Genomic DNA, 10,436 nt, shown 5'->3' on the forward strand with positions numbered 1-10,436 from the left:
AGCGAAGTTTTAGAGAACTGTAGGCAGATTTAGGCTTGTTAAAAACCTGAATTTTGGTCAAAGTCAGACTTTTCTGAAACGCACCACAATGCATTACTAGCTACAAACATTGTCAGGAATGTCAGGAATCACAATGTTCTACTGTAAAACACAATCAGCAAAGAATCTAATTTACAAATCAAAAAACAAACAAAAGGTGCAAATGTCATATATATTGAACCAGAACGAAACAAGAATCATTGTTTAGCAGTTTATTTAATTCACGTGTGTTTTTCCATCATGATTCATTTATTATTACATTTTTTTTTTCCATAATATTAATTTCATTTTTCATACGTAAGCCATGCAGGATTTTATTCCTTTCCATATGATTATTTTCGAATGAATCATTTATTTATTTATTTTTTTCATGTAATTTTTTTTTTTACATGGTTTGTATATTTTTCACACGCAATTTATTTCATGATTCATGATTATTTTCACATTATTTTATTTTATTCTTTTTTTCTTTTTTTTATTATTTATTTTCACGTTACTTTTGGACATGATTTATTTTTAACATGTGATTTTTGTTTGAAAATTATTGCTTTATTTTTATGTGTGACCAGTTTTTCCCCATGTGATTCATTTATTTTTCATGTGTAATTTTTGTTTAACATGATCCATTTTCACATGTAATTTCCCCCATTATTAATTTATTATCGGATTTATTATCAGATTTTGTCATGTTCAATTTATTTTTTATTTAACTTTCAGCATTTTTCCCATTTTTTCCAACTTAAAAATATATTTTTATATTATCTTTATAATAATAATAATAATAACAACAACAACAACAACAACAATAATAATAATAATAATAATAATAATAATAATAATTATTATTATTATTATTATTATTATTATTATTATTATTATTTTGTTGTTGTTGTTATATTTTGTTTTTCTTCATGTTTATTTGAAAGCCAATGATGTGAATTAAGTCATATTCATTATCTTCCCTAATATTATCCTTGAAGCCCATTCTAATTCTTTCAAATCTTTCTCTGCTCCCTGATTTGATCCTTTTCATTTTAAATGAAAATCCAAACCCGCTCAAAATGCAAATGTGTAGTCGGGAATACGAGGATGATGAAGCATTTCTGCGACGTGTAGACACGTAATAGACTGCGCAATTCAATCTCGGCCGCCGTAATCTGATTCAACCCGATTGGATTATTTAATAAAAATGCATCAGACTATCATGAAAACGGATCGTGTCTGTCAGTTCGCTTGGCGCCGTGAGGTCACAGGTGTAATGCTATCATAGATGCCTTACGTTCCACGTCCTTATGGTCACTTCCTATGAATTGAGTGGATTGATCCACATACAAATTAGGTTTGTCCTCAAAGGGCTCCCGTCGATACATTGACTCCTTTTATGAGGCCCATCAAACAGCCATTATGGGGATCAGGAGGGGCGTGTCCTGAGGGAAAACTCCACTGCTGACGGATGGGAGAGGAGAGATGGGGAGAGGATGGAGGGAGAGGAGGTAGAGTGGAGGAGAGGAGGTGTCTACGCCTCGGTCATCAGTTACAATGTGTCAGGAAGCAGGGCTTCGTCTTCCGTGACAATACCAACCTAATTCCGCTTAATTGTTGGATAACATTTCATAAAGACCTGAAATTGACATCAATACACAAGATGCATTCTGGCATGAACCTTTAATTACACACACTCACACACACACTCACACACACACACACACACAAATATAAAAATGCTTGATGAAATATGCTACTGATGATTTATATTCAGGAAATTTGGGGGCGTGACTAAGTTTGATGTCATTGGAAGTTGACATGGATGAACATATAATACAAGCAATAACACACACACACACACACACTATCATCATCTGGAACACACTCACTAATCTTTACTGATGATAGTAGCAGCAGAATGAATTCAGAGGTCTACACAAATATTCTGTTTGTCAATTTACAGAGAAATGCATCTAATATAATTGGGAGGAACTTCATCATACAATTATACAATAACCCAAAACACACTGCCTACACAACACAGGACTTTATTAGGGGGAAATTTGGAAGATTTCACACTGGCTGAGTCAATCACCAGAACTTAACCCAACTGATCAGCGTTTCACCTCCTGAAGAGGAGACTGAACAGAGAAACCATCCGAAAAACACAAAAACTAACAGAAGCTGCACTACACGCCTGGAAAAACAACACAAAAGAAGAACATAACAGTTTGGTGATGTCAGTGGGTCACAGGATTGATGCAGTTGTATTGGCTGATTGATTTCCCCCTCTTTTCCCAGCTTCAGAATGGCTCACTTTTCTCCTATAGACAACTCTCTGGTCTTCATGTTGGTTTATCTGTTTAAACAACAAACGCAATCTTTACTTTGAAACCCTGGGCAAGCAGAAACACTTGTCAGTCACAAATACTCTATGTTCCAATATTTCTGATAAGTGGGAAAATGGGAGGTTTTAAATATCAGGTGCCATGTTTTTGTTGTTTAACATATTGAGGTGTAAATATCAGAAAAATAACCTGAAATTTTGATCTGTCATCTAATATTCATCTTTTCATTGCTCTCAGTGTAAGGATATAGACTGGTCAAGTCAATCACCAGATAAATATACCACTGTGTGTCCAGTCACAGCGTTTGGCAGACACCCTTATCCAGAACACCTTACAGTTTATCTCATTTTATACAACTAAGGGTTAAGGGTCTTGCTCAGGGGCACAGCAGTGACAACTTGGGGGACCAGGGATTCAAACTCACTACCTACTGATCAGTAGCCAAACACCTTAACCGTTAAGCTACAACCCAATCTGTCTCCCTGTCAGTCTGTCTGGGCATCTGCCTGTCAATCTGGCCATCTGTCTGTCTGTCCGTCTGCCCGTCTGTCTGTATGTCTGGCCATCTGTTTGTTTGTTTCTTTACATGGTTATACTGTGTACCTGTGTGCATACAACACTACTTTGTATATGTCTGTCTGTTTTTCTAAATACCCTTTCTGTCTGTCTGTCTGTCTGTCTGTCTGTTTGTTTGTTTACATGGTTATACTGTATATCTGTCTGCATACAACACTACTTTGTATATGTCTGTCTGTCAGTCTGTCTGTTTTTCTGGTCATCTGTTTGTTTATTTATTTGTTTTGTTTGTTTACATGGTTATACTTTGTACCTGTGTGCATACAACACCACTTTGTATATATGTCTGTCTGGCCGTCTGTCTCTCTGGCTAGCCATCTGTCTGCCCATCTGTTTGTTTGTTCATTTGTTTACACGGTTATACTGTGTACCTGTCTATGTACAACAATACTTTGTATAGCTTTCAGTCTGGTTGTCTGTTTGTTTGTTTGTTTGTTTACATGGTTATACTGTGCATCTGTCTGCATACAACACTACTTTGTATATCTGCCTATCTGTCACTCTGTCTGTCTTTCTAGCCATCTGTCTGGCCATCTGTTTTTTTGTTTGTTTGTTTTGATGTTTATACTGTGTACCTGTCTATGTACAACACTACTTTGTATATCTGTCTGGCTGTCAGTCTGGCTGGCAGTTTGATTGTTTGTTTGTTTGTTTGTTTGTTTGTTTGTTTACATGGTTAAACTGTGTACCTGTCCACATACAACACTGCTTTATATATCTGTCTGTCTAATTGTCTATCTGTCTGCCTGGCCATCTATCTGGCAATCTGTTTGTTTGTTTGTTTACATGCTTATACTGTGTAGCTGTGTGCATACAACACTACTTTGTATGTCTGTCTGTCTGGCCGTCTGTCTGTCTGTCTGTCTGTTTGTTTGTTCATTTGTTTACATGGTTGTATTGTGTACCTGTCTATGTACAACACTACTTTTTTATATCTGCCTGTCTGTCACTCTGTCTGTCTTTCTAGCCATCTGTCTGGCCATCAGTTTGTTTGGTGTTTGTTTGTTTGTTTGTTTTCACGGTTATACTGTGTACCTGTCTACGTGCAACACTACTTTGTATATCTGTCTGTCCGTCAGTCTGGCCGTCTGTCTGTCTGTTTGTTTGTTTGTTTGTTTGTTTATATGGTTATACTATGTATCTGTCTGTGTACAACACTACTTTGTATATCTGTCTGTCTGCATGGCTATACTGTATATCAACATGGTTGTCTTTACTGATTGTCTGTTTCACTTTGATCACTTCCTGTATTGGGTCATTGATATTTCCACAGAATAAACCACACACAGACTCCTGATCCTGCAGTCTGCGAGGCCTTCAGAAACAAAAGCACACCGCTGTCACTTTTTCTCCTCTATCCTCAAGTACCAAAAAGTTCAGACTTCTTTCAATTACACTACTTTAATATGCATGCCTGCTTTGCTTTCCCCAGGACTAATGAATATGCACCATTTTAAGTCTAATTGTTGGAGAAAACTCTGTTTTATGTTTCCGTAATGGTAATAACGGATGATAGACGCATAAAATTAGCATACATTTTCCAAGACCAGGAGAATATCTGATTGTTGTGCCATGGAGAATTGCTACAAGTTAGGAAGTTAATTTCATTATCTCCTCCTCCTCATTTAAGCTTGCACTCTACAATAATTGAAAAACACAATAAGAGATTAGCTTTCAGCGCATGACGGCAGCTAATGGCTGCTGATGTAGTGTTAGTGTTACGAGAGGAAGAACGATTGCAGACGAGCGTTTATGTGATATCACACATCATCTGGTCGGCTTCTCAGAAACAGATACAGATGATGATTGGGTTCTGGACAGGATATCCTGTCAGGTGCTCTTCACTAGACCTGGAGCTTTGTTTGAGTGGTCATGGTATTGAAATGTAGTTGATACCTCTGTACGATTACGTGAGGGTGCAAAAGAACCAAATACTAATTAATACACAAAGAAAATTCATCCATTTTGAGAAAAGTTTTTTAATTCACAGAAGTATAGATGCCAATAACAATACTCTGAGGAAAAGATGAAATCTAACACAGATGCTTGAAGGTAGATATCTACAACCATTAGGAATCCAAAGCACATTAGAGAAACACTTTACTAAGAGTGTAATTAATTCATTATATAAACTCAAATCAGCAGGTTTTTTTCCCCAGGAAATTTTAACATCCACTCTAGAACTTCTAAGAGATCATTGGTTGTCCATGATGGAGTTTTTCTGTAAGAGAAGATAGAGATTATAGACTATTTCTGCTCTCTGAGATGCCCCAAGTGCTTGTTCATAATCATCTAGATTTTTAAAGCATTATCTTCGACCACTTACCCTATATTGCCAAAAGTTTTTGTGGGAACAGTTTGGGGATGACCCCTTCCTGTTCCAACATGACTGCACACCAGTGCACAAAGCAAGGTCCAAAAAAACATGGATGAGTTTGGAGTGGAGAAACATGACTGGTCTGCCTCAACCTGATGGTATGAATTAGAGCAGAGACTGCAAGACAGGACTTCTCATCCACCATCAGTGCCTGACCTTACAAATGCACTTCTAGATAAAAATTCCCATAAACACACTCCTAAAAAGCCTTCCCAGAAGAGTTGAAGTTGTTATAGCTGCAAAGGTCCGGCCAACTCCATATTACAGGTAAAGGCAGATGTCCCAAAACTTTTGGCAATATAGTGTACATTCTGTGTAAGGTTATATAACAGAGAAAAAAAAAAAACGGAAGCCAACATAGTCCTGAGCAATAAATGGAGGCAACTATTAGCATGGACTTTTTGAGGAATTGGAACTAAATCTTTTTTTCTTTTTTTTTTTGACTCGTGAGACTGTACATGTTTTCAACTTTTAGGTTTTAAATAATGTCAACTTAATGTATTAAAATTATAAACAATTATTTTAAGTCAAGAAGACATTATTTACCTTAACTGTAATTCTACATGATACTTTTGCTATTTTTCTGGTAAGTCTCACAACATTATTAAGTCGATAAAACTTAAAAAAAATAAATAAATAAACACTTTCTTCAGATGTTCTTTGAAAATTGTGTATAGAAAATGAAAATGTATTTTTCAATGTTCTTAGAATATATATATATATATATATATATATATATATATATATATATATATATATATATATATATATATATTAAAGAATAGCCTTACGAAATAGCTTCTTAAATCAAAACAAATAAAAAAAAATATATTAATTTTACAGTGGCTTCAAATGTTATTGCATTATTACAACATGAAAAGGTCAGTAAGCAGTTTTTTGTTTTCTCACCATTGATACTGACCATGAAGGTGGCTTAAGACTGCTGATGCTGCGGTCAGTTTTGTGCTCGGGTTAATTATAATGTCACCCAGTTGAGGATGAGGTTTCCTTTCTTCATTTTTATTTAATTTAATTTTGTTATTTATTTTAGAACTCATCTTAACTCTAGATATTAACTGTACTGAAGTACAAGCCCCATTACTTATTTCCATATTTATAGCAACTTAAAAAGAAAGAATATAATTAGATTTAGAATTAGAATTAGAATATAATAATTAATATTATAATATAATTACAATTATTAAGAATAAAAAATTCTAATAGAAATGGTCACAATGCAAAGTTAACAGCAAAACTTTACGTCTATATAGAATCCCAAAGCATCAACAGAGCAGAGGTGTAGGTTTACAGGAAATATCATGGAGAAACCTTGAGACTGAAAAGGAACTCATTTGTCGTCTTCTAGGTGACATTGTTTGCTTTATAACATTGTTATAAAGCTACTTTATAGGAATCATGATGTTGGTAAACATTTCAGAGGTAAAACTTCTTGAGACAACATGAAGAAGAAACCTTGAGACATTTCAGACACGTTTATCCTCTTCTAGGTGACACTAGATCTCCTAATCAGTTTGATTATTAATCATTACTTTATACAGGTGAATATAGAAGGTGTAGATATTCAGTATGAGCAGATTGTGAATCAGAGTCCTGGGAGGAGCACAAGATAGTCGTTCTGATTACAGCAGAATAAGCAATAATAAGGATTTGTGTCAGAAACTGAAAAGGCACAGCTCAGCATTGTACTGAATATGTTTATAGATAAATTAAGTTAAGCTACTTTATCATTTCCAGAAGCTTCTTTTGTTTCCCCCCTCTCTCTAACAGCCTTTGTAAACACTCTTAGCAGCATTTCAGGAGCCTCATCGCTGCAACTGGTATCCCTTGTTGTTAACGTGCCGTGGCTGCTCTAGTGCTTCTTCAAAAAAGAAAAAAAAGGAAGGAAAAGAGAAAGAAAACAGTGGCTTTGTTGTCAAGTTCTTCACACACATATCGCATATTCATGCGGGTGTGTTTAAGCGCTTTTCTGCTGGCATAAGCACACAGCATTGCTGAGCTCGAGTCTCTCGCTCCCTCTTTATTTCTTTTTACAGTAGACATCTGCGCTAAAATGATTTGTGCTTTTGATGCTTTTTTCCTGCATGTTAGCCATTTCAGAGGCTCGGGAATGTGCAGGTGTGACAGCGCCTGCGAGGCCTGCAGTGGCACATGAAGGCAGCGTGCTTACGCCCGTGTCTGTGATTTACCTCATATCATTTCACCCCAAACAGAATTGCTTTGAATTAGCTGGCAATGTGCGTGGGAGACTCGCAAAGCCTCTGTACTGATACAATATCCAGCCAATTTGATCTGACAAAAGACGTGTACTTCATACGTCTGGTTTACAGAAGCAGAGAAAAACGAAAATACAGCGAGCTGTAATTAATGAGGAAACGCTGAGCTAGCACTAACATGACCTCCACAAACAGGGAACGCGACAGTCGTAGCATATATCGATAGCGTTTGTTCCAATCAGTGCTCGATTCCGACTGGTCAGAATGCGTTTGGATTAACGTGCTCATTCGTTGCTATAGTAACATCTCATTCACAAGCATAAATCTTAAATAAGGCTAATATAAAATAAGCCTGGTCTGGTTGAGGAACAAATAAAAATGAATAATCATCACCATTCACATGGTGATGTTTTCAGGAAGGAAATTTATTTTATTTTTATATTTATTTATTAGTTTATTTAACTATTTAACCTTTATGGAAGGAGTCTCCAGTTTCAGAACTTCATCAGCAAACGACTGGTTAGAGCTGCTGCAACATCAGTCATAATAGCAACTCTTTTTTTTTTTTGTTTTACAGATGTTCCACAACATTAATGTAACTATAAATGGATTAGAAAAATCCACATTATACTTTGGCAAAATATTTAATAAATAGTTGTGGTGTAAGAGAAGTAAAACACTTTTATAGTTTAATAGAAATGATCTATAACAATTTTGAGTTAATGCAGTTGGATTAATTTGAAAAATAATTTAAAAAAAAATTAAATTATAAATTACATTAAATTGAATTAAATTAAATTAAATATATCTTAATAAAAATGCATTTATTTATTTATTTATTTATTTAATCACCATTGTTTGCTAATGACAAAGCTACTTTACAGAAATCCTGATGAAGGTATAAACTGCTTGAGACAACATGAAGAAGAAACCTTGAGACTCGAAAGAAACCTCCTCTCCTACATGACACCAGATACTAATCCATTTGATTATTTAATCATTATTAATCATGATTATTGTCACCAAAGACAAACAGTGAGTGTGAGTGTGAGTGTATGCGAATGTTCAGAATGATCAGTGTCCTGAGGTGAGCTAGATAGTCTTTATATTTCTCCAGCAGATCTTGGAATAAGCAATAAAATTTGACAATAAATATTCATTCAATCAATAAAATTAAATAAATAAATAAATAAATAAATAAATAAATAAATAAATAAATAAATAAATTCCTCTAACTTCACGGTTAAAATTAAGATTAGCTACTTCGTAATTTCCAAAACTTTCTTTTTTTCTACAGAGATGCCAAAACAAGTATCTAAACACCACAAGTGACTAACATTATTTATTTATTTTTTTTTTGCAAGGCTATTGTTGGTAATTCCAGCTTCGAAATCTCTAAGAAGTAATTAGCTGGTATGCAGGTTTGCATTTTGATGCATCTTCACTTCCTCAAGGTTGAACTCCCAATTTTGAACTCCTCCATCCATTTTTCATAAGATACCACAATTACTCATGCTTCAATCCATAACGTTAAGTTAAAGATTATTTAGTTAATGTTAACGATCCTCTTTATTTTACATTAAACCTACCATAGACACAGTACGGAAATCCCCAACGGTGCTTCATCGATCACATCTTGACCATAGCTGAAGAAATTCTCCAAGCTAATAGCGTCTTTGTCCGAGCTGTCAATAGAGCGCTGGCAGTTTGAGATGCAGTGTTACAGCCTCTTTAGGGAATAGGGTCCTAACCCCATGCTTTCTCCTTTACTGTCACACTAACAGATGACCATGCAACTAGTTGAAACACTGAACTCATTAACACAAACACAAGTCGTGTTGATTGGACCCAACGATTTTCTGAGATCTACAACTCTACGTTTTTGTTTTTTTTTTTCTTCTTCTTCTTCGCGATCAATTCCCATTCATACAGTACATGTGCATCAGCTTCTGAAATAAACCATATACCGGATGGTGTAAATATGCACCGGTTCATTTGTAATGCATCCCTAAGCACGCTAACTTCATAAATTATCTTAATTAAGAACTCCACCTGGAGCGGATTCTTATTGATCGACTACGCAGCACTAAATCAAAACTACTGCTGGCTAGTTAACATAGCAAGCAACACATGACGTAATTCACCCCAGTGAGCAAATTTCAACCTTTTTTTTTTTTTTCCGGCTTGTTTTTCCAACTTGAAATATTTTGAATCCTCCGGACTTTTTGATGGCTGGCTGCTATTCATGTCATGCCAACAGGCTGCTGATTTTAAAAAAGAGCCATATCCTTTCAGGGAGTGGAGAGTATAAATATTTTGCTATTGATTAATACGTGAAGGTCCAAAAGTCTCTTTGATTTTGACTACGATGCCCCGTGTGATGGGATAATGGTCACACTTGGGCCCAGCTCTACGCTCTATCCTCATGAGCTGGAAGACTTCCGATCACGGCTGATCTGTTCAATTTTACATCAGTGTTTACGCGCAGTGTGTCCGTAGAGTGTGTGAGAGTGGTTTGTTTGAGGTCATGCCATGTTGACTTGGTTAACTTTTCTCACTGTTTAACTTTTTTTATTTCCTCGTCTGATTTAAAAATGTAAATTGCCGATATGTTTTCATTGGAATTCAATTCATTTGGATAGTTTTGTTGGAAAATGCTGTGAGGTTTCATTACAGTCAAAGCATAGAAATTTGAATATATAAGCTCAAAAGTAGGTAATTCCCTAAGAGATATGACCCAATGATCTGATTTTATTATCATGTTAAAAAAGTATAAAAAAATGACACACAATCTTCTTCAGTAAAATAGTTTGTGTTGTTAATATATTGTCTTGATATATGCGAACATTTGCACAGAATTTATATGTACAATCTCCA

The sequence above is a fragment of the Hemibagrus wyckioides genome, linkage group LG03 (genome assembly GCF_019097595.1).
Source record: "Hemibagrus wyckioides isolate EC202008001 linkage group LG03, SWU_Hwy_1.0, whole genome shotgun sequence".
Lineage (NCBI taxonomy): Eukaryota > Metazoa > Chordata > Actinopteri > Siluriformes > Bagridae > Hemibagrus > Hemibagrus wyckioides.